This window comes from Rattus norvegicus, chromosome 19, assembly GCF_021556685.1.
Source record: "Rattus norvegicus strain SHRSP/BbbUtx chromosome 19, alternate assembly SHRSP_T2T, whole genome shotgun sequence".
Classification (NCBI taxonomy): Eukaryota; Metazoa; Chordata; class Mammalia; order Rodentia; family Muridae; genus Rattus; species Rattus norvegicus.
Window position 1 is genome coordinate 59,441,772 of NC_141552.1, and position 20,961 is coordinate 59,462,732.

Here is a 20,961-nt window from a genome sequence, read left to right on the forward strand (position 1 = left end):
GTGTGTGTAGATTTGATGACTCTGAGTTTTCCTCGGCAAAAAGTCAATGAGACAATTAAGTCCCTGCCCATTTTTCCTCATCCTGATCTCAAACAGTGTTTAAAAAGGCTTGCACCACACTTTCCCTGCCTGGCTTTGTTAATAATTCATGCTCTTGCCTTCTTTAGTTCTTTTGTCTTTGCTGCCTACACTCAGTGGGTACCCTCAGACTCTCACTGGCCTTCCTGAAGCTCCATCCTTACAAATGGCCCAACAGCCGTTTGGTGAGTGACCATGATCTGGGGCCAGCCACCTTCTCTTTAATTTCCATCCAAACCTCACTTTGTGACCTGCTATGCTTGTCTCATTCCTTTTACCCAGGGTCACTGTGGCTAACCCAGAGGAGGAGACTGTGTCATTACTGATGGTGTGGTAGTGTGGTAGTGTGGTCTGTGGGCCAGTGACCTGACTGTGGTCTGTGGGCCAGTGACCTAGGTCTCTTCTTAGAGAGGGGTTCTTCAGCCTCTACATTTGAAGAATGAAAAATGTTCTATGGTGGGGACAGTCCTGGCTATCATGGGGTGTTTGACAGCATCCTCATCCTCTACACATTAGATGAAAGCAGTGTATCCGTCTCCAGTTACATCAACCCAACCTTCCCCAGACATCACCTGAGGTCCTCTGGGTCTAGGACGCCCCAGAGAACACAGCTACCTATGAACCTTTAAAATGCAAGAACCCCAGAAAGTCCTAGCCCTAGACAGTTCCAAGAGTCAAAACTGCATTTCTTCAAGAGCCCAGCTGGGTCAAAACTACCAAGCTACAGGGCCAATTTCCAAACCCAACTCCATAAGGAAATTACCTAGGAATGTCAAGAACCATCCAATGTTAGGACCCCATCCCTAGGAGACTCCTAGTGAGTTGTGGGTGCAAGGTGGCCACACTGTTATTTGAAAGATCTGTATTAAACCACCATGGGTCACAAGTGGGTGTTGTTGTTGTTGTTTTGGGGTTTTTTTGTTTTTTTTGTTGTTGTTTTTTGTTTTCTCTTTTTCAATTTGCCAAGTTGTGACTGTTTATTAACTGACCAGGTAATAAAAATACCACGGGCAATACCTCAGTTCATCCGTCTAATAAGCCCGTCTCTCTGGTCTTCCCTGTTGCCATCATCTCCACCTTCTAAAACGTGAGTTGTCTTTTTCTTCATTCCATCGCATGCAGAAGATAGTTTGAAGGGCCATAGGAAGCTATTTGCCTCCTTGAAGCATTTCCCAACTGTATAGATCTCATGAATTAGATCCTCCATGCAGATGATGCCAAATTTACCAAGAGATCAAGCAATCAAGGAATTATCTGTCAAGGCAATCTGCTTTTTACTGATTTTGCCATAGTCTTGCTTGTAGATGAGCTCATTTACTGACTTCAGGTTGGGGTACCTGCAACAGGAAAATAAGGTAAGTGATCAAGGAAGAGCATAGTCTAAGCGCCTAAATTGATCTCATGACGAAGCTAACCCACTAAACAGAAAACTCACCCCCATGCAATGTGTGGTTCCACAGTCCTCAGCGTGTTAACTGAAGCCTTGCTGAGCTTAACAAAGGTGCCATTGAGGATCTGCCGAGAAGACGAAGCAACTGCAACACCTTGCACACCCTTGGGCTTACTCCATTGATAACTTGGAGTCTGATGACGAAGGCCAATTTTGGTTCTGTTGGGCACATAGAAGTTCCCAGCTTTCCTTGCCATCCAAGCCATGTGAATCTCAGTCCAGTACATCTGTCTGTACTCCTTGTGATAGTGCTTTGCCTTCTCATAGATGAGCTTCCTCCTAGCCTTTCGCAGTGTCTTCAGGGCAAACTTCTTCCTCGGGCGCTTCACCTTCAACTCTGTGAAATTCCTCTGCTTTTCTTAAGGGTTCCTGGGCAGCATCAACCATCTTTTTCTTCTCTGCTATAGCCTCCGTGGTTCCAGCCAGAAAAGGATGGGTCACAAGGTTTAACCACAATGTTCACCTTTTTCAGATGGGGTAACTGTGGCCCAAGAGTATCCAGGAACTTTCCCCAAATGGAAACCAATGGCACCAAGATTCATGATGTAAATTTTTACAATGAATTATCCTTGACACTGCTCCCAAAGTCCCTTCTGGTGCCTCTGGTAAGATTGGTCCCACTGCTTATATGTTTCTCATTTAACTTCTGATTGGAGGGTAAAATGTCAAGTGTAAACATGATCATGTACTTCTTTAGAACTTAGTACATCACCTTGCACATGGTGGAGAGGCAACACTGGAATGAGCAAATGCATAAAGAAAATGTACACACAGTATACTGCAGGACTTAGCACCCATCCTACTAATGTCAAAATCTAATCCATGCAAAACACTACCAGAGTCAGGAAAAGTGACAGGTGTCCCATCTTGGCTCAGTGCAGCTTAGAACAGCTCCTTCTACCTGGTGCTAATGAGCCTTTCTGCTCAATATATGGTGGCAGGAACCCCTGGGGCTGAGTTTCAGATTCAAGCATTGTTCTGTCTAGTTTTAAGTGTCAACTTGACATGACCTAGAATCATCTGAGAGGGAAGCCAACATTGAAGAGTTGCTCATATTAGATTGACCTAAGGGTATGTCTTTCAGGAATTGTCTTGATTATTAATTGACATAGGAGGGCCCAGTCCACTGTGGGTGGCACCATTCCCTAGGCAGGTGGTCCTGCATTCAGTAAGGAAGCAAGATGAGCATGATCCAGTGAGTGAGGCAGAGAGCAAGCAGCATTCCTCCATGGTTTCTGATTCAAGCTCCTGCCATGACTTCTTTCTCAGTGATGGACTGTGAACTTGAAGTAAATCCCAAGTAAATGTTTTTCTCCACACAGTTGGTTTTGGTCTTGGTATTTGGTCCAGCAACTGAATGAGACTAAAAAGGTAGTAATAAGAGTACCATCTTCTTAAAGGGAGCCTTTGTCCATCAAGGGGTGAACCTGACACTTGTCTCCAAACCACATATCCTCCTATGTGGCCAAACCAACCACATTATCAATACACAATTACACCAACACTCAGAATGGCAGTAAAGTTCTTAAGTACTCTGAGCTAGATTTCAACAGGACTATGTGTCCTTGCCAAAGGCAAAATAAAACCATTTCTCTTTTATGAACACACTTGAGAGGTGGCCAAGCATATATACTAGTGTCCAGATGGCTCAGAACCTTCACCCAAGTCCACAGTCCTCTCCAGTTTATCACATTACGTTCAGGAGCTAATGTAAATGGAGGCAGGACTTGACCATGATGATGGACAGCAAGAAATGTCTTAGGGAGATGTATCTGGCAGTGAGGTAGAAGATGGGTAAGAATTGAGGAGGAATAGAAAAGAGATCTCCAAGTCTGGGTTCAAAATGGCTGAAGAAAAAAAGGTGTAGATTAAAGAGATTTTGGGAGACATCAGTGTCATGTAGTAGCAAGACACGAAGAGTGAAAAACAGAAAGTTTAAAATAATAGTTAAGTACAAGAGTCCCAGGCAGCTGTTAGGATGGGAATAATGTTCAGAATGGAAGAAGTGGGTACCTTCTAGAGCAATCTACTCTGTCCTCTTCCCTCCCCCTCCTCCTCACTCCCTTCTTCCTCCTTCTCCTCCTCCTCATCCTCTTCCTCCTCATCCTCTTCCTCCTCATCCTCCTTATAATCTACCTCCCCCTCTTTCTCCCTTCATTCTCCTCCCCCTTTCTAATCACCCTTCCTCTTTGGCATGAATTATTAAGCCAAGTTTCACAAGACATCAAATTGCTAGTTTTTAAGTCAACTGCTGTTAGGTACATTCCCTGTTTAACAACCAACCCCCCCCCCCCCCGCGCCCGATCTGGTTCTAATACATGCCCGCTATTCCAAAGTAAAACACTGGATCCCTCCCAAACCGATCTCTCCTCCCTTGGCAACCACCACTCTAATTGCTGCCATTTTGGTTACATCTGATTAGACTAAAAGTTTCATAAGAGTGGGGTCATGTCGCATGCAGTTCTTTGTAACTAACTCCTTTCCCTCAGCATGGTTTGGGGATGTATTGGCATTATAGTGTGCTTCAGTCTTTTATCTCTCCTAGCATGGGGGGACCACCATTTGTTTCTACATTCATTCACAAATGGAACGTTAGGGCGTTTTCATCCTCTAGTTGCAGACAGCCAATAGTACCACTGTGAAGGCATGCTTGCTTAAGTCCCAATATTCTGAATATGCTGGGCATCATGGAGTCACATGATGGTGTTTTACTTCTCTTCTGGGACACCCTCAACCTGTTCCCCAGGGTGGCTGTGCCATGTGATGTTCTCTGCAACAAGGCACAGAGGCTCCAATTTCCCTAGCACTGCTTCATCAACAGCCCTGTCTCTTCACTTCCTGCTCAACACCAGGAGATGCCAGTGTCCTTGAACATAGCCCAGGCACTTTGCAAATCAGCGTTCCTTCTCACCCTGCAACTCACCTTGACCAGACAAAGCTTCCCCACTCACTGCACCTTATCACAATGTGCCTTTGATCCAAATAAACCCAGGAAGGCAGCTACACTTACAGGCTTCACACATTCGACCCTTAGCCTTCCTCAATCCTGGAACTGCTCTCATGTCTCTCAGAGTGGCTGGCTGCTCTGCTGTGGTGATGATAGCTAGAATGCCCTCTTAACTAAGGTCTTCCCGATGACTTTGACAGGACAATTCAGCTATGTTGAGAAGGTGGTTGTGTTTGGTCCTGCAGACTATGGCAGTGTTAATCTGACCACCAACACCAGGAGGATTACATCACCTTGTATACCACTGGATCCTCCTAGTTATATAGGTATCACCCCACCTGCCAGTGTATGCTCACCCCTCAATTCTTTCTCAAGGATCTCTCGTTCACAAGTCATTATTATTTCTCCTCACCTCAGTATCATTTGGTCCAAACACTTGAGGATAATCTAAAGAGAGGAAATGCTTATTTTTAGCTCATCGTTTTCGGAGGGCACTGTCCATGGTTGCTTGTCCCCATGTGCTTGGTCAGAACAACATGGCAACAAGGGCACACGGCATAGACTGTCCTTCATTTCTAAAGGAACAGGAATCAGAGAGAAGGGGAGAGAAAGGAGCCCAAGGTAAGATCTGGTTTGTTCATGGGACAAAAGAGATGTGTCAGCATTTAAAAGCACCTGCAGTCACACTGGGCAGTTCACAGTAGCCTGAAACTCCAGCTACAAGAAATCTGTCACCATCTTACCATCTTACATCCTCTACAGGCAAACATGCAGACATACACACACACACACACACACACACACACACACACACACACACACACACACTAACATTTTTTTCTTTTTTCTTTTTTTCGGAGCTGGGGACCGAACCCAGGGCCTTGTGCTTGCTAGGCAAGCGCTCTACCACTAAGCTAAATCCCCAACCCACACTAACATTTTTTAAAGTGTTGTTCAAAAGGATACAGTCCCCGAGGACAAGCCTACTAGTGGCCTACTTCATGGTCAGGCACCATCTTCTAAAGTTTTCACAAACCTTTGAAAACAGCACCAGCAACTGGGACTAAGCACACCATGAATGGGCCTGGCAGGGGTATTTTTCTTATCCCAACCATAATCGTTTGCATCCAATGCCTTGTCTCCAAACGCATCCATTATACCCTGACATTGTAAGTAGGAAGAGAGGGCATCTGGGTGGAACAGATGTGAGGGTGCACGCTACCCTTCTCTTTCTTTTCTAGTGAGCTGCCAGTGCTGTGTTCAATAGCCAGTGCACTGGCCAAAGGAGTTGCGTGGCCAGATCCTGCTGCGTCTTCATTTTGTCTGACACACAACTGTCAAGTCCGCTCATTTCAAATACAGTGATTATTTGAAGGCCAACAATAAGCCCCTGCTCTCTGGCTCACTCTGTTTTTTTTTTTTTAAATTTTGTTTCTTTCTATTTGAAGGTTTAGATCTTTTGAAAAGCCAGCACTTCACAAAGCAGAAGCAGACAAGTGAATACTCCTGACCAGAGCCCAGCACATGACCAACCATGAGCCTTAAAGGGCTCATCCAGCAGTGTCTGAGTAAAATCCAGTCACATGTAGTTAAGTGCACATGGGGTCAAGTTCGATACTAACCACTGGGACTTTTGTTCAGGGATCGGGGTCATACTGAGAAGTGGAGCTGAACCAGAATGACACAGCATCCTCCTATCTTTCTGTTCCCACTGTACCTCAGCCAACTCCCCCTGATCTATTTTTGAAATTTCTCCTCACCTCTCGTCCTTTCCACTGCTCCATCGAGCATCCAGAGTTCTCAGCCCCAAAGCAGGACTCACAGGTTCACTGTGCTCCTTCAAAATCTTCCCTGGGCTTCTGACCTCAACAGCCTGGGCTAATACATTCTGGTAAATGTTTCTTACAAAGGTCCAGAGAAGAAATAGTTGAGGCAGGTCCATAAAGTAAGTATCATGTCTTGGACAAGAAAATAGTCATAGGCAACATGCAAAGGAATACCTGTGGCTCTATAATTTATTTATAAAACACATGCCAGGAAGTAGCCTTCACTTACAAGCTGTAGTTTGCCACTCACACTCTGTACATGCATCCAGTGACATGTAAATGAGTATGTTTATGGGAGCAGGTTCATAGTTTTTGACAGAGTTAGGGTTCATCACGCCTCAACTGTTGATGTCTGAAGCTGGTCTCGCTCAGACTTTGGGACCAGCCCCAGCTCTGTTGGATGACTTTGGCTATTGATTTTTTTTTCATGCTTGATTACTTTCTTGTGTAAAATAATGTAACACAGAGAAAATTAGATAGTATGTAAATGTGTGAAGAAATGAATTCAACGCCACTTTGACATCATTAATGTAATCTCAGATGTGTATTCTCCACGATTACTTGAGAGATCACATCAATATTGTAAATCTTTGCTGCAATGTGTCCTCTGGGCACATGTCCTGTCTGTAGTCATAGCAATATAGTTTTAGTTGATTTTTAGTACAACCAACATCAGGTCATCTCTGGGAAGTGTAATTCTGCCTCTAATAAGATAGTTGTTCATTATGGATGCAAAATGGAAAAGGGAAGATGGGTCATAGCCAGCCAGCCAGATGATGATAGATTATCAGATAGACAGAATGACAGAAGATATACAGGCAGAAAACTAGGTGGGCGAAAGACAGACAGGTAGTTAGATATTGATGATAAATACATAGTTAGATAAATGGTTGATGACTAATAGATAATATGAACAAAGAACGTCAACTCCAGAGTTCTTCTGAAGAGAGGATGGACCATATTCCCTGGAACTGGAGTTACAGAAATGTTGTAAGACACCATGTGAGTGTTGGGAACCAAACTGTAGTCCTATGCAAGAGCACTAAATGTTCTTAATAACTAAGCCATCTCTTCAGCCCTTTTTAAGAAACAAACCATAAATGTAATTCAGGATGATAAAGCCTACCCTCTCTGTCAAAGACCTTACTTCCTGCCATTCCCGGAAGAATTATTATTTCAATATAGGAGCATGTACTGACTAGTTTTGTGTGTCAACCTGACACAAGCTGGAGTTATCACAGAGAAAGGAGCGTCCCTTGAGGAAATGCCTCCATGAGACCCAGCTGTAAGGCATTTTCTCAACTAGTGATCAAGGGGGAAGGACCCAGCCCATTGTGGGTGGTGCCATCCCTGGACTGGTAGTCTTAGGTTCTATAAGAGAGCAAGCTGAGAAATCCAGGGGAAGCAAGCCAGTAAGTAACATCCCTCCATGGCCTCTGCATCAGCTCCTGCTTCCTGCCCTGTGTGAGTTCCAGTCTTCACTTCCTTTGGTGATGAACAGCAATGTGGAGGTGTAAGCTGAATAAACCCTTTCCTCTCCAACTTGCTTCTTGGTCATGGTGTTTGTGCAAGAATAGAAACCCTGACTAAGACAGAGCATTTCCAGGGCATGCACTTTAGGCTACAGCAAGTGGCTATTCCAAGGCCGTGACACATGCATGAATAAACATATTTTTAAATGGATGCTAAAAGTAAAGCTACTCTTTCCCAACTTTGCCTTTTCCTCCTCTGTGGTTAAATCCTTCTCCACAGACATAAGTAAGAACACAGGTCGCTATAGCCTCAGCCATTTAGGACAGTGAGCACCCTGAGGAACCTACTCAGGTTTTCTGTGTATCATCAGATGTAAACATCTCATGGCACTTTTCTTCCTAGCTATTAAAAAAAAAAAAAACCTGGTGATTGAAGGAAGGCAGTGGAGACTGCATTGAAAGGTTGACATAAGGGTTTCAACACCACCTCTTTTCTACTCTTTTGCTCCACAATATTTTTTTGCAGAACACAGAGAATTGTTCTAGCATTCAACAGGGGAAAAGAAAGTAGCCCAAAGAGTGCGTCTGCAATGCTATCAATTTTTTTTTCAACTGAAGCAAACAGTAGAACTGAGAATAGGAGAACCAAAAAGTATTAGAACAAAAAATAGTAACAGGTCCTAGTCATCCCCTTCTATGTCTTGTGGACATAAGCATGCTAGGACTGAGGCAAGGCTGTGAGATGCTTGCCTACACCTGCTCTCTTTTTCTTAGTAAATGTTACTGTGCTAACAAAACCATTTCAAGCCTCTGGTGCAGCTACGTGCAACCATATTGGGAAAAAAACAAAACGGGCTATCAACAGAAGTGGATGGCACAATCTCAAAACAAATGGCCACTTTGAAAAAGGGGGATGTCCTAAATTTCTTGTGTCCTAGGATGCATATGCAATGGTTAGAAATCAAAAAGTATAGCATGCCCTATAAGGAATGATGCTGAAGATAGCCACCAGCTTGTAAGTTACAGGCCATCACTGAGGAAAATCAAGACAGGAGCTCAAGTAGGAACTTGCAGCAGAAACCATGTTGCTTGTTTGCTGGCTAACAGGCTCGTGCTTAGCGAGCACCATGTATAGCTCAGGTGCTGCCCACAGTGGACTGGATTCTCCTGCATCAGATAATAATCAAGACATTCCCTTACAGACATGTCCAAAGACAATTCATAGGTAGGTCATTCCCCAATCAAGGCTTTCCGTCCGGATAACTAGGATGCAACATGTTGACAATACTTATGTCCTAGCTAATTAGAACAGACGCCAACTGAACTTTAATAAAACCGACTGGATCTATCTATGCTCTGTGTGACGTGCATAGCAAATATGGGTGTGGAGGGCCTGGAAGCAAGACAAAAATATAAGATTCCCCCATCCTTACCACCTCCTCCCCCGTCTTGCTTCTTCTTTCCTTTCCTCACTCCTCTCTCTCTCTCTCTCTCTCTCTCTCTCTCTCTCTCTCCCAATTCTGCAGTGTAACTGTTTGTAAAAAAAATATTGGATGTTCTTGGACATTGTCTCATATATATATATATATATATATATATATATATATATATACATATATATATATATATATATATATATATATTGCTCAACTCAGAAGGATTGCTGCAAGTGTAAAACCAACATGAACTACGTTGTGTGAGTTTGTGAGTTCTAGGTCAGGCTGGCCTAGAGTGTAAGACTTCAGGTCATAGAAACCAAAGGGGAAAAACAAGTTTATCACATGGAAGAAAAAAACATGTATTTTCTTTAAACTGCGGGAAGACCTAAAAATCAAGCATTGCATTTACACAAGTAGCTGGATCTTGCCATGGCAGAGCATGGTTTAACTAATGTGAAGGTCTTTAAACTCCTGGAACAGAGCAGTATCTGGTCTGGAATGATTCAGAGAATTCTCCCCAAGGTGTTTACGCCTGTATGTCTACAATACATCACCAGACACAGCTCAGTTCTTGTTAGTTTTCCTTTCGTTTGGGGGCTTTTCCAAACAGGACCTTCTCTGGTAGCTCAGGCTGACTTTGAAACACAATCCTCCTGCCTCAGCCCTCTGTGTGTTAGGATTACAGATGTGTGCCACTGTGCCCAGCTCTCAAATATGCTTTTAAAACAGTTTCTCCCTTAGCGATGTTTGTCCCTGGAAATGGCACCACTGAACATGTGTCATTCTGGTAACTTCCCAGGTCCCAAGCTTTTCTCTACTCCTCACCAGGTGACCAGCAATACAGCCACGGGGGTGCGTCCTGACAGCTGCGGAAGTTCTTGCTGCCACGGAGCTCTGTTTTCTCTCTCTCTCTCTCTCTCTCTCTCTCTCTCTCTCTCTCTCTCTCTCCCTCTCTCTCTCTCTCTCTCTCTCTCCTCTCTCTTTCTCTCTCAAAGAGCCAGGGTGAACTCTCAAATTTTGAGTATCTAGGGTCTAGAGGGATGGCTTTGTGGTAAGAAACTGTGTTGTTCCTGGAGGGGACCCAGCTTCAGTTCCCAGCTCCCATATGACAGCTCACAAGCACATGTAACTCCAATCCCTGAGGATCTTACGCCCTCTTCTGGCCTCCACAGGCATTGCATGCACATGATGAACTCCCATACATGCAGGAAAAGCACCCTTCCATGTAAAATGAAAATTAAAAAATCTTTTGAAAAAAAGCATCCACTCATTTTTAATCTGGTGAAAATGTTTCAAAGGCTTCCAATACAATTCAGTGCAAGGATTTCCCACTCCTTGCCCCACCCCCATCGTCTCTACCTCCCTTCTCTCCATTCCTCAGCCCTAGTTACTGACATTGTTTCTATCCCTACAGATGCTTAACTGACTCTTGCTTTGGAATTTTGCATCTGGAAGTCTCCATGGGTGCAAATCTCCATGCCCCTCCCCCAGCCCCCAGCATGATGCTCACATCTCTGCTGAATGTGACCTACCCTTTTCCCCTCCTCCACCCTCTCTTATTCCACCATTGCCATAACACACAATCGAGTATATGATACTGGGGGGGGGGTGTCAGTTGGTTCCTTGAAATCCTCACTGGTGGACAGAAGCTTCCCGGAAGTAGAAACCTTCGGTGACATCTTCACGGTGGCATCCCCCATGTCTGGCACGTAGAAGATGCTCAGTGGTGGTTTATTACATGCCTGAGGACATTGGCTATGGCAATAAGACATTAAATTCAGATAGAACAACTTGCCCCTTCCCCTTAATTTTTTTAATGACTAAATTAAAATCAAAATCCTTACCAACAGACTTGCTTAGCTTAATCCACCCACCGGGATGTCAGCATTAATGGACCCACACCCCACACTCCACACACGCCTGGTTCTAACCTTGTTATCACTTCTCACTTCCGGCAGCTTGCTGTTCCACCACGATTTCTTCAGCCAGATTAGCCAAGAAGGGGTCAGTAATCAGTAGGGAGTCATGAATGATAAAATTTCACTCACATTCTTTCTCCTCTCTTCCCTCTCTCCATTGGCATATGGTTAGGTCACTGGACTGCTCTATCTACAGTTGATGGGCAAACTCTAATTAAACAAATCCCATAGACACACGGCAGGGAAGGGGCAATCTTACTGTTTGAGCTTTTTGGGTTTTTTTGTTTTGTTTCCTTTTGCCTAAGAACACTGTATCTGCAGACTGTCTGCCCACTGACAAGGCCCCTTGCCACATACTGTACCTTTAAGAAGATACAGACAGATGCATGGCAATGTGGAGAGTGGTCAAAATGTGCCGACGCTTTATTGAGCAGGAGAACTGTGAGTTAAATCGCTATTAATAAGCTCAGCTCTCTTCAGAGTCACGAGATCTGTGCTGCATTTACTTTATGGGAGTTCGTGGCTTATTAAAGCTTCCACATGGTGCCTTTAACAAAGCACAGTCACTGTTTCGAGTTACTGAGTTGAAGACCCCTCATCCAGGAACGACACAGACCTAGATTCAAATCTCAGCTTAAGCCCCGCCCCCACTCCCACCCCCATCACCCACTTGGCTTTAGGTCAGTTACCCAATGTCGTCCTTGACTTTGCATTTTCTCAACTAAAGAAGCAAGGATGAGAAACAATTCAATCTGGGGAGTTGTGGACATGTTACAATGTAACAAAACACCTAATGAAATCATTAAGAGAAGAAGGGTTTGGGCTCCCAGCCTGATGGTGCAGTCCATCATAGCAGCAGGATTCTTCTCCCCAACCCCTGACAATATTTAATGATTAGTAAATCATGTGATATGTATAATTGAATGTATAAACATATAATTAAACAAAAATTTAGTGAGTGAACGAGCAAGAGAACCTGGGGCAATATGATTGTTTGGTTTGACTTTCCACCACAGGACCACAAAATGAGTATTAGATGTACCCACAAAATTGAGAATACAGAAAAAATAAGATAGGGGGAAAGATAGAAACTAGGGAAGAAGCAGGTTTTCAAGGCCATGGCCACTAGGGGCAACTAGAACTGTTGCTAGAACGAGAAGAGAATAGATCTCTGCTCGCCCCTCAGGTGGGGCCTTTTCACGCTTCCGGTGAGTTGCTGACAGTGGGCACCCATGAGAATCATAAGGGGGCTCACAGCTGGAAAGAAGGTAGGCTTGCATGTCAAAGAGCTGAGCTTCAGTGGCATGTGCAGTCGAGATTTAACTATTGAAAAAAAAAAAAAAAAAAAAAAAAAAAAAAAGCTCCGGTACACGGTTTGCCATTAAAAATAAGGGGCTATTCGTGCAGGTCCATTAAACACACCTGTGACACAGCAGTGAGGGCACAGAGAGGGCACCCACATGTGACACACACACACAGCACAGCAGCTAACTTTTTGGCTTGCACTTCAGTGGCCTCCTGAGTAGTACACGATGCCCTCGCCCGCCACATAAAGTCACGTGACCCCCACTGAAGGGAGAGTCAGGGCAGCAGATGGAGGCACAGCTCCACATGTTGAGACCCTCAATGTATGACTGTTGCTTGGGATGAAACATGACTTTGAAACAGCCAATATCACATTAACAAGGTTTATGGCCCAAATTATCCTCTACAAAGAGCCATTTAAAATCAGCGATGGGTGAGAACAGCCTTCGCAATTTGACGTCCACATTCAAGCCCTCGATTGAGTTTCCCCTCTCAAGCTCCATTCAAATAATGATAGTCTTCGGATTAATGACTTTTCTATTCGAATGTGCCCCCCAGTCACGTGTTTGTTTTATTTGGGTGAGGGAGGGATGTATCTTAATTTCCCATAACAAGGGTTTGCGTGGAAGCTGGCACTTCGGGGGCATGACAGTAATCGGAACTGAGCTCTGTACAAGAGGAAAATTATATTACCGTCCAAATTAATTTGCAAACGGTCATGATGCTAATAAAATGCAGGCAGGGCTTTTTCCCTTCTGAAGAGATCCAGGTCCTCAACAACCAGGAGGAGGAAAGGCAAGAAGGGCATTGTAATGGCGTGCTGGGGAAAACCTGAGCCCAGCCTGAAGTGGACGCCCCTGCCCCCAGCCTGAAGTGTGGCACAAAACCTGGGAGTTTGGAACACGGCGGTGTGGGAGGGCATTTGCCTCATATCCAGTCGTGCAAGCTTGCTGTCTCCTTTCTTTAAATCAATTTTTCCACAAATTTTGAGAATTTTATACAGGTAAGCATAGAAATATGATCGTATATACCCCCTCTTTTCTATCCTTCAACTCCTACATTTTCCCCCAAGAAGCTCCACCTCTAAATACAGTCGGGTTTTTTGTTTGTTTGTTTTTGGGTGTTTCTTTTTTCGTTTTTGTTTTTGATAACTCACTAAGACTCATTAGTATTGTCCATACTTGCTGGTGTGGGGCCAACCACTGGAGTGTGGGTGTGCCACTATTCTCCTCTGCATCCCCACCCCTAGCAGTTATCTACTCCCGATAGCTCCTCCCCTAAATGGGTGGGGCCTGGACCTCCACCCTGCCCCCTCTGCAGTTATCCACTCCCAACAACTCCTTGCCTAAATGGGTGGGGCCTGGAGATCATCTATGCCACCTGTGCCTACTACATCTTGGCTGGCTTCATTTTGTACTGGTCCTGCACAGAGGTCCACAGTTGTTTTGAGTTCATAATCACGTTAGCCAGGTCCTATCCAGAAGACAGTGCTTCACAGAACTCCTTCCGATCCTCGATCGCTCTTACATTCATTTTGCCTCCTCTTCCACAGTGTTCCTTGTATGTTGGTGTGTATGGGGTAAAGTAGATATTTAGGGCAAAGCTCTCTTTCCCACATAAGGAAGCTCATGGTTTCAGGAGGCTGGCAGGTAGGTGGTGATCTCCACTATGTTCCTAGAATCTCACCCAGAAAGGCAACAGGCAGGAAATATAGAATCATAGCTACGTGGCTACGCCATGAGAATTTTCAGAGCCCTTGTGTTCAGTGTGTAGTCAGGCAGGTGTGGCTGTGACCCCAGCTCTGCCTAAGTAGGAAGAATTTCCTGGGACTCTCCGAGTCTGCTTCCTTGAATGTGGGCCAGGATATTGACAGCTCCCACCATCAGTGGTTGGTAGAGCACACTAGGTAAGGTCTATTGCAAGTTGTCCCCTAGGCTACTGGCATTCCCAGAAGGTAACACTGTTCGGCTTTAAAGGAGGCTGGTCCCTGCCATGATTTGCCACCCTGCCAGGGCGGGGCAGGAACAGCTGCCAACAACACATAGATCACCTGGCCAGGTTGTGTTCTGATAAAGCTTTATTTGTGTGCACCTGGCTTAGAGCTTCATGTAGCTTCCACGCAGCTCAGTTTCCATTTCTCTCTATTCTCCTCCCTCCCCAGGCATTCCCAAGTGTAAGAACCTCCACTCTTACCTCACAAGCTCCTCAAAAGTAGCAGTGAGCTCTAGCTAGCTCATGGGCTCCAGCCTGCTGAAGCACGAACTAAGAATTTCTCAAGCTCCCTTCTATCTAGGAATTGGCTTCTTCTCCTGTGGATGTAGTGCTGGGAAGTGGGGTTAGAGGTAGGGGTGAGGATAGGGGTCACAGTCAAGACCAAGTTCAACCACAGCTCCCGCCTCATAGATATCTGTGTCACCTCTAACAGTTACTTCCTTTTCTGGCTATCTGTTTTCTCATTGGCCATTTGAGAAAGATGTGCCTTGTATTAAATGGAGATTAAAATCAGCCTATTACAGACCACCATAGTCAACCCAGCATCTGTCACGCAGCAGGTCATTGTCAGACGACCTGAGGGAAGGCTGTCTTATTTTGGAGAAAATATGCATCCAGACACATCTTCTAATGAAGGAGAAGTTTCTAGAAAGAAGATGGAATTGACAGAGAGAAAAGTCTCTCTCATCTATGAGCAGTGTGCCAGGTACAGGATTTTCCCCAAGTATAGGAAGAAACAGCCGCCCACCGTAGTGACCCTGGATGTGTCTGCAAACCACAGTCCTCTTATCGAAACAGGGCTTGCCTGAGCAGAGAACACCGCGACAGTGGGCTTCCTCAGAATATACCACTTCCTATTGGGGGCTGATCCCAGCGTAGGAATATTGAGGTAGATCACAGTTAAACTGAGGACTAGGTACACCTCAGCTCATTGAGAGATTTTTTGAAAAGAGAGGTGGGGGGAGGAGGGGTGAGGAGGAAGAAATCAATGTGTGATGCCTTGAAAGTCCGCCACCCCCTCCCCACACCAGCCCCACCACCACCCCCTAGGTCCTGCGGCAGTGAGCAGACTCCTGCCAGGTCCTGTGGTAAAACACCAGCTAAGCGCTTACATCATTTTACAATCAAGCAGCTCCAGATCTGTTTATCTGATCAGCCCCAAATTCTGTCAGAGCGTTGACATGTGCATTTCTAAATAATTTCAGGATGTCAGCCTGAATAGGCCCACAGAACGGGAAAGTTAATTATCTTTGACGACTTCGCCGGCTAATTTCTTATTTATATGTACCGAACTGGGGGTCTCTTTCATCCCCTCCTGTCACAAAGGATTTATCAATCAAATCAAGGCCTAAAATTGTCTGCCAAAGCATTCCAGCTTCCCAAAGGGACATTTATCTGGTTGAAATCTCGTGGGCAGCCCAGTGACAGAGGGTTGATCTGTAACAGAAGAGGGCCCGCTTCCTCTCTAGAAGGCCCCACGGGATGGTCTCCCCCTGACTCTCAGCGGCTCCCGCATGCTCCTCCTCTCCTTGTCTTTCTCTGACTGCACTTGTCATGGCCCTATTTTCGAATGTCACCATCTTAACCTCTGGGTTTCCGCTGACAGGCCCCACTGAGCACCAGAACCCATCCTGTCTGAACCAATCCACTGACCCTCACTCGGGTCAGGATGCCAGGCATTGACAGGCACTTGGATGGTGATGGTGGGGCCTCCATGGTCACTCCTGTTCTCTGACAGTTCGTCGTGTTCCACTGTCATGGTTATTTCCACTGCCCAGCTCCCTGATTGTACTGTACTAGTCAGAGCAATGGGCTGTGGCTCGGTGGGCCCCAGGAAGACCTGAACTGAGGATATTGCTCTCACGTCTGCCAAGTGCTTCTCCTATGAATAGCCCAGCTCCTGGGACAAGTCCTTGACAACTACGAAGTGAGAAATTGTTGGAGTATACCCTGTCCTTTCCCCACCTCCTCCAAAGATTCTGAGTATGAGAAAGGCCAGGACAACAGGTAGGTTTCCTGATATACACTCAAGTGTTTTGCAAGTACCCACCTCTAATGTTCTCTGAGGTGACCACTTTGTACAAGAGTCTCTGTCTTTCATGAACTGCCAAACTGACAAGTGGTGTGCATTCATTTCTCTTACTCAGCAAATCTATCATATATCTACCCATCTGTTCATCTGTCATATCCATTCTTATGTCTATACATCATCTGTTCATAGTGCTATCAGTCCGTCTATCAATCTACCGTTTATCATCTTCCTATCTCCCCAGCCCTTAATCACCCTATTTATATCTATCATCATGTACCATCTAGATCAGTCTCTCTATTCATTTATCTATCAATCAATGTATCATCGATCAATCATCTGTCTAATCTATACCAATAGTACCTTCTGTGAACCACGCTCTATGCTAAAAGAGTAAAATTCCCATTAACAGATTACCCATAACCAGAAAAAAAAAAAAAAAAAACGAATTCTCATTTTCTCACTTACGCCTGGTGAACCTGCACTTGGGGCATTCTCCTGTTAGTCTGACCTTGAGAGAATTGTTTGAAGCCATTGACTAAACAGCCTTGGGAGCTGCAGAGGCAGGGAAAGCTGTGATGGTTTGGCAGGAGCAGGATACAGGAATCATGGCATGACGAGTATGGCGGCACTGCCCCATGGCCTGGTAAGTGCAGCACTGCTCTTTGCTCTTGGAGGAAGACATGAAATTAGCCATAATTGGCATCTTGGACATTCAAGGACACAAAGACATGGTACCTGGAGTCACCTGGTCTCAATTCTTCAAAGGCTCTGACCACATAGAAATAAATATGTGTTCTCCAGCCATGGCTCTCTGTCTCCATCACTGACTCCCTTCACGGGGACCTATGGATTATCAATTACATTGTACCATCCAGATGTTTGTGTAGACAAGGACCTCGTGGAAGAGATTGCCCATGGTCACACACTCCCACCAGGGACCAGAAGACATCACAGCCTCCCCTCTTCTGAAGGGGAGAAAACTTGAGAGTTAAGCAACATATGTTCTCTTGGCTTACTTCATTAAATGGCGCCCAACATGAGACAGAGGCTTTGGTTGGATGCCCTTTCCTCTCCTCCAGGTCCTTACCCCATGCCTGCTCCATAACTTTCCATTTTATAAAACTACTCCAAGTATCTAGCCCTCTTCCTTCCCTCATCTCTTTGGAATTCTCCCTCCCCCAGCTCCTGTCACTGTGACCTTTCTGTATACCTGAGTTTAATCTTTGTCCCCAAGTCAATCTATAGCACAGCTCCTCTACTCTGCCACACAGTCGTTTCCTGATTCCTCATGAAAATCTAGACATGTCCCAAGAAAACACAGGCACCAGTCTTTCATGTACAGCTTCTTCTTCACTGGGTTTTGGCAGTTATTGTGGGGGAGGTTGATGTTCCCATGCCATTGGGTTGTATCTTTTATCAGATAGTCTCTAGATTCCTCTAATCTTAATCCTAAGCTATGTGGGCTTGTGCATAGAAAAGTAACCTATGCCATTGTATGGACAAAATGTCAAGTCACAGAAACAACGAGATGATGTGAGGCGTGAGGGCAAGCCAGGTCATTGTTCATGCCCTTAATTTATTCAACTCTGGGAACAAATCAAGTGTGTGTGTGTGTGTGTGTGTGTGTGTGTGTGTGTGTATCTATGTTGTGTGCATCTGTGTATGTATCTGTATGCATCTCTCTGTGTGTGTATACACATATGTGTCTGTGCATCTGTTTGTATCTGTGTGTACATCTGTGTGTGTATGTGCATGCATCTGTGTTTGTGCATCTATATGTGTGTATCTGTGTGTATGTGTGTGTGTTCTCTCTGTGTTCTCTGCGTGTGTGTGTATGTATGTGTGCTCTATGTATGAATCTGTATGTGCATGCTGTCTATGCATCTCTGTGTGTATTTGTGTGTTCTGTGTATAAATCTGTGTGTGCATGCTGTCTATGCATCTGTGTGCATCTGTGCGTATGTATGTGTATGTGTTATGTGTATGAATCTGTGTATATGTGTATGCTGTGTATGCATCTGTGTGTGTGCCATGTATGTACCTATCTGTATTTGCTGTGTATCCCCCCTTTCTCCTTCTCTCCCTGTCTCTCTCACCCTCTCCCCTCTCTCCCTCACTCTCTCTCTCTCTCTTTCTTTCTCTCTCTTTCTGTGAGGGAGAGACAGAAAGAGAAAGAAAGAGAGCAAGCTCAATATGAAACTTGGAAAGCACCCACAAGTCCTCAGAAAATAAAGAAATGAGATTTTTAAATTACTTTTTCTTTATTTGTTTATTTGTTTAATTTGTTTCTTTGTTAAATTGTTTACTTGTTACAATGTATCTTATGTACACACTCTGCCCCCATCCCACCTACTCCACTAGTCGCCCCACACACCCTCCTCCCACCTTATGTGCTCTCTTTTCTTTTACTAATAATCCATCAAGTATGATTAATGCTGTCCATATGTGGATGAGTATGGGCCAGCCACTAGGGTATGGGCAACTGACCTGCAAAGTAAAGTGCCTCTCCCTCCTCCAGGAACAAATAGCTCTTCAGCTAGGGCAGGGCCTCGGGAGCTCCTCCCCACTCCCTACTAGACTTTTAAACTGAATTAATCTTACGTCTTTTTTCTATGTGTCCAGATAGCCTTTAAATCAATAGACTTTGGTTTTCAGGTCAATTTGGGGATTGCAGAATTGAGCTAACATAGGCTAAGCTCCTTCTGCTGCCCCCTCCTGCCACCATCAATGGGGAGATGGCTCAGTGGTTAAGGGCACTAGCTGCTCTTCCTTAAGACCCAGATGCGGTTCCCAACACCTCCACTGAGCAGGTTACAACTGTCTTAACTCTAGTTCTGGGGAATCCCAACACCTTCTTCCGGCGTCCATGGGCATCGGATGTACAGGGTGAACATAAACACGCGTAGACTCCTACACACATAAATCAAAATAAATAAACTTTTGAGAAATGCTATCCATTAGTGGCACGTGCATTCCAATGGCTGAGCCAATAGCAGTCAGGGTTTTATTGGCTTACACCCAGAGTTGACAGTAGGACTCACCCATTCTGTGCCGTCTATGCCCGTGTCTTGGGTTGTGTTTCAATTGCTCTTTCCTATACTTTCCAGTACCTACGGGCTCCTTAAACTTTTCAGTGTACCCAAAGCACTCACAAGAATAAATTACAATTGGCTTCCTTTTGTAATCACCTAAGGATATATAACTGTAAACGCTTCCAATCAATTCCCTCCACCAACACATCTTTTATGGAGCAATCTACACACTGGGTGCTGACTTTAACAAATAAGACGATTACTCAGTACGTAACGGGAGTGGAGGGCTTGGGGAGGGGCTCCTGCCCAAGAGCACACAGAGGCACTCGGGGAACTGAGGGGTGGTGCTGACGGGCTAACCTGCACTGAGGCAAAGCGCTCAGCTGTTCTGGTTCACTCCGTCCACCTCTTGAGTCAGCTCATGAGTTTCTAAGGACTTTGTCTCCTGTGGAAGATGGCTTGCATTCCACTGTAGTCTTCCAAACCCCCCGGCATCCCAGAGCCCCCACATTAGGGAGGCCTCATGCCCATCCTGTAGGAATCGGCCCCGGGGCTCTGAGTGTCACCCCCTGTCACATCCCTCGCTCTGTGGGAGTGAAGAATTACCCGCCTCACTACATTGACACGCTTTCTCTGGCACTGCTGAGCTGGCCAGTTCATGCCTGGATTTATTTCAGTCATGAATTTCCTGAGTCGCAGGGGCAGGCTGAAGGGACAGGAACACTCTGAGACTCTTCACCTTGTGTATGAAAGTCCTATGGTTACCATAACCCCGTAGCACAAACTCAGTGGCTGGACACAACTCAAATTTATTTACTCTATATACAGGCCAGAATTTCAGAATCAAGGCATCGGCTAGGCTGTGGCTTTTCCGTGCCATCTAGGTAATCTGTCTCACAGCATCTTGTGGTGGAAGCAATCTTGGCATCCTGTGTCCTCTCTAATCTCTATGATGCATAGTACTCTCCTATGTTTCTGGTTCCAAATTTCTCCTTAAAAGGACACTGGTCACACTATCATAGCCCACCCTGGTCCAGCATGACCTCACTTTAATCTGATTGAAAGTAGAAAGTCCCTATTTTCGAATACACTTGTCGTTGCAGAAATCAGGAATCAAGAATCAAAGATATCTTTGGGGAGTTAGGGGGCATCCCTTAACCTACACACAGACTTCCCAGAGTTAGTTCCCAGCTGATTTCTAATACCCAGAGGAAGCACAGCAGAAGCCAGGAAATCATAGCCACTGTTCCCTGACTCTTCAGCTGCTGTGGGTCACCAGTGATTGACACCTGGGTCTCAGAGCTTAGCAAAAGCCAAGTGTCAGAGGTGAAGGTGGTTTAAAGAAGGAACAGGCAGGAAGAGAGGCAGTTCTAGGGAAAACACTTCCCCCATCTCAGAGGAGACCCAGATGGCAGACACAGGCTTCCTGTGCTACGATTTAACTGAAGAGTATCCCAATCATTCATTCC

The 20,961-nt window shown here is 45.2% G+C and overlaps 1 pseudogene; it reads right to left on the reverse strand.

Moving 5' to 3' along the window:
* Positions 1-1,096: 1,096 nt before the first annotated feature.
* Positions 1,097-16,187, reverse strand: Rpl7-ps12 (ribosomal protein L7, pseudogene 12; annotated as a pseudogene).
* Between the last annotated feature and the right edge of the window lie 4,774 nt (positions 16,188-20,961).